Below are 5,091 nucleotides of genomic sequence, written 5' to 3' on the forward strand. Positions count from 1 at the left end.
ATAAGAAAAAAGTCAGTATTCTGACTTTATACTGAAAAAAGTCAGTGTTCTCACTTTTTTCTCAGAATTCTAACTCCAATCTCAGAATTCTAACTTTTTTCTCAAAATTCTGACTTTTTTCTTAAGATTCTGAATTTTTTCTCAGAATTCTGACTTTAATCTCAGAATTATGACTTTCATCTCAGAAATTTGACTTTAATCTCAGAATTCTGACTTTAATCTGAAAATTATGACTTTCATCTCAGAAATTTGACTTTAATCTCAGAATTCTGACTTTAATCTCAGAATTCTAAATGAATCCTGACAGCTAACAAACATGTTAGCATCAAGCCATATCTGTTTTAGAGACTAAACTAGTTCTCTTGTTTTAATCACCTTCTGCTCTTCCATTAATGAAATAGCATCACCAGGGACCCCTCGGGCACGTAAAAAGTCGCCTAATTTCGTAATTTTCCACCAATGTGTCACTGGCCCTCTCAAACAACTCACATATTTGATAATTCTAAGAAAAAAGTCAGAATTCTGAGATTAAAGTTAGAATTCTGCAAAAAAAAAAAAAAAAATAGAATTCTGAGACTGAAGTCAGTATTCTGACTTTTTTCCCCATATTAAACTAAAATAATATTTAAAAATCTGTTACAAATTTTTTTTTCAGTGCCCTAATTCTCTTCCATATGACAGTTTTACTTTTTTGGTTAGTAATATTTTCTACCTTGATATATTGATATATATAGTTACACAAGGGTGTAACTTTGTGATGAAAGTTGGTGAAAACACTCTTAGGGTGGGGGCTGATGGACCTTCAGTTACTCGACACAAACCCTTTCAAAAGTGTTTGTATTTTCCAAAAATGAGCTCAAACATATATTTATTAAATGCTTTCCTATTGTTGAGAACACAAAGGACCAAAATACACTGATATTTATATTAGTATTAATATAAATATACTAGTATTATTACTAGTATGCACACAATTTCAGTTTCATTCATCAATCAATCAATCCAGAAAATTGTGGATAGATTTGTTAGGATAATTATCACTGATGATGTGTGAGTTTATTACACCTTGGTATTGGCTACCTGTTACGTGTCAGAACTGATGTTTTAATCTTATGCAAACTCTAAGCAACTTCTCTGATCTGAGCAAGATTACAATTTCTATCAGAATCTGTTGTCATGTCTCCTGGTTATTTAATACATAGAAGTTATGAAGTGTTATTTAAAGAGTTTGTCCCGAGTGATCTCTTTTCAGAGAAAAGAACCGGAGAGTTGGAGCGTTAAGGTGCCTACACAGAGAATATCTTTAACAGATTGATGGATGTTTTCCCTTTAGGCTACATTAGAGAATATCCTCCTTCAAATGCAGCAAAATCAAATTTTGAAATTTGTCCCAGGTATTGCCAAAGTCTATGAATTAAAATTATTGGTGGGGACATGTCCACAACAGTCCTTCACAAAGTTATGGCTGTGAATTAAAACATGGGTGCCCAAAGTGCAGTCCAGGGGCTGTATGCAGTCCTCGAAATGTTTGTACACAGCACCTGACTGAAACTCATAAATTTATACAAATTTGGCTCTCCAACAAATGGGCTTATATTTTTTTTTAGAATAACAATGATTATTTTAAAAGGTCTTTAATTTTAAATCTTTAAAACATGATACCATTCTATCACAAGCAATGTAATTTTATTATTTAAGTAAGTGGGGTAGTAAACATCCAACAACTTCTTATTGTGTTTTTGTTATAAGAATTGACTAAAAGTCTTAGACCAAAAAAAGATACCGAACATTCCTCTCAAAATATTGGGAAATTGCACACTTTTCTTTCTTTAAGACAAACATCTAATATCTTTTTAGGACTCACAATACTTCATTCTTTTCCGCTTTGTCTTATTAAATTATTGCATGTTTAATTGATGACAGGGCAAGTTTTGACTATAAAACTACTTTGTATCTTTAATAAGAAAATGAGTTATTGCATCTGAATGGTTTAGATTAATTTTGCCCATTACGGAAGAATTTTGAACACTTTGAATTAAAAGTTATATATACTATTGCTGAAAAGCAGGAGTTTTTAGGATAAAGAATTACAAAGAAATCAAAATTTACTTAGCATATAATTAGGGCTGGGAATCGATTCAAATTCTCAGAATCAATTTGATTTCAAATCTTAAAATTTGAAGAGATTTTCAATCCAATTTGATTCTCGTGTTATATTAACATCCAACAGTTAAATACCGTAATACAATTATGGTCATTGATGGCGGCTGTAAAGGCAGTGAATGAGGTTGCTGTTTTCTTTTTTTTTTTAAATCAAAATCTATCTTTAGTTATATGAATTGATCATTTCAAATTAATATGAGAATCGATTCAGAATAAAAAAGTATATTTTTAACACAGTCCTAATTATAATGCATGTCATGACTGTGTAGTGAAATGGAGTGACAGTAACTGTAGGAATAGTACCCTGGGTCAGCCCTACTGCCCCCAGACCACTGCCATGTTCTTCAGCCTACACCCTTTTTACCAGAGCTGCACCAATAAAATCAAAAAAATAAACAGAACCTGTTAGATAATTGCTTGATCAGCTCTTATTAATGATCAGTTGATTTAAAAACTCTGCTTTTTTCTGCAAAAAAAGAAAGAACAAAATACTTTAGTCAAGAGTGAAACCTTAAAATGAGGTAGTGTTCAGGGACATGTACCTTGATCTATGAAAGAAAATTATTCTATGATTTCTTGTTAGTTCAGATCTGCTGCTTCTATAAAAGAATCTTAGGCTAACGTTTTTCTCTTTAACATAGCACAGTCCTTGGAAAAATACTGGGCATAACTTCAACTAGAAATCTGTATTAACACTGCTATAGATTTTTTTTTTGCCATTTTTCTTCTAAGAGATAATTTGACAAAAGACCAATAAAAGGCATGAATTATCAGAGGTGACATGTCCTGTGCTGTTTTAAAGCTAACGAGTAATAGTCGGATGGAAGGGGAGATGGTCAGATAGCTGGGGGCCTTCTCCCAGGTATTGCTCCATTTACTGTGGTGAAGAAAGCTCTCGATTTACCAGCCTTTCCACATTCCTGCTTTCACCTAAGGTCAGGAGATATGGATCATGCTGAAAGACCAAGATTGCAGATACAAGCAATTTTTATGGGATGGCCTGACTCATTCTTAAGGGCGGATTATGGGTTAGGGAAAGGAGCACCATCATTTCAGAGAAACACTGATTAGAACTTCTGCCTCTTAAGATTGAAAGGAGTCTCCTTCCTTTTGGATGTTTATTAAGAATTACCCTTCTGGGGATCCACTGGTAAATTCAGAATACCCCAAAGGGACTACATATCCCCTCTCCCCCTTCTCCTTTGCCTCATACCTCTTCAACCAGGTCTCAGAAAAATGGAAGAGAACGGACAGATACAATGCCTCATCTAGTCAAACCTGTCAATACCAAAAACCTTAAATCAAATAAAATCAGATATGTATTATATAACAACAAACATAATATAGGTTTAATAGATCTTAAATTGTTAAGAATTTTTTTTTCAGTAGAAAGGTCAAGTTCATGTATTTTTATATTTTTAATTATTAGTATTTTTATGTTTTTAATATAAAAACACTAAAAAAAAGTGTCTATGGAAAAAAATGTGTAGAAGATATATATATGAGTGTACAATTTTCCCATTTAAGAAAATTATAAATTCACTGTAGTAATTAAAAACGGAAAAAAGTAATAACACATAAAATCGTATGAGTAAATAATGAGTAAGTAAAATAAAATATTGATTTTGAATTTTTGTTTGGACACATAATTATAAAAAGCCAATTGACCGAGACAAATTAAAGTACCTTGCTCATGAACAGAGAACCAAAATACCTGTTAAGAGGGGCATTTACTGAACATTACAGAAAACGCCTGATTTCAGTGACTGAAAGTATTGCTCTTTACATATCTTATATATATATTAAACATATTAATTATATCTTATTTATTCATTTTATCCTGCTTGACCCCTCAGGGTCGTGGTGAGGCTGATGCCTATCTCTAGCAATCCATGCCAGTCACCCTAAAAGTCATGTTTTTGGACAGTGTGATAAAGCCAGAGTACCTGGGGAGAAACCATGCATGCAAAGGGAGAACATGCAAAGTCCAAATAGAAAGAACCAGGACCCAGGAATTGAGCCTAGGACCTATTTTCTGCAAAGTAACAGTGCTGCAAACTACATCCCCATGAAGCCCTAATTCTATTTGCATGTTAAATTTTTTTTTTTTTTGCGTTTCAGTTTTTCTTCATTCATTCATTTATTCATTCGTTCAGATAAAACCTCCATGACCATAAAATCTCTTTCCAAGAGGGACCTGGCAATACAGCAGCACCATTTACAAGAATTAACAAATGAAGGTAACATAGCTGCTCACTCTGAACTAGAAAGCTTTCTTGCTAACTTGTTGGCCTCATTGTGACGGCTCCTACAGTTTACAGGGTTTGTATTGCTATTAAGGGCAGATAGGCATTGAAAAAACCTAGGCGGAAACCCAGTTAATATTGTTGCCTCAAACAGCTGAGTAAAACGTTAAGTGATTTTTTTTAAATGTTGTTAATTTGTTAAATGGCTCCTAAGTTATCATGCTATAAATTGATATTGGACATGCTAGATCGTGAATTCAGACTTAAAACCTTTGGAAACATCTATCGAGAAGATAAGGTTATGTTCCAAATAAAGAAAACAAACAGATCCAAAGGAAAAAAAAAAACAATTTATTACATTCTCAAAACCACATATAGTGTATCCGACTGGACAACAATATATATTGAGCTTTGTGACTGTTATTTTTGAACTAGTAATATACCTGTTGTACATTTTGTCATAGAGGGAAACAAGAAAGGGAGTCAGACTATTGTTCTTTTGTTTGCACCTTTTCTAAAGATTTTTAATTAGAAAAAGAAAATCACTGACTTTACAAGACCAAAGGTGGAGACTCATGAAGAAAATGTGGATAAAAGACTGACAAATGACTGAAAATCACAGCAAAAGGAACATTGAAACCCAAATAAAATATCTTTCGAACACTAACAGATTTTTTTTCCC

The sequence above is a fragment of the Cyprinodon tularosa genome, unplaced genomic scaffold, assembly GCF_016077235.1.
Source record: "Cyprinodon tularosa strain WSP-4 unplaced genomic scaffold, ASM1607723v1 ctg12, whole genome shotgun sequence".
Classification (NCBI taxonomy): Eukaryota; Metazoa; Chordata; class Actinopteri; order Cyprinodontiformes; family Cyprinodontidae; genus Cyprinodon; species Cyprinodon tularosa.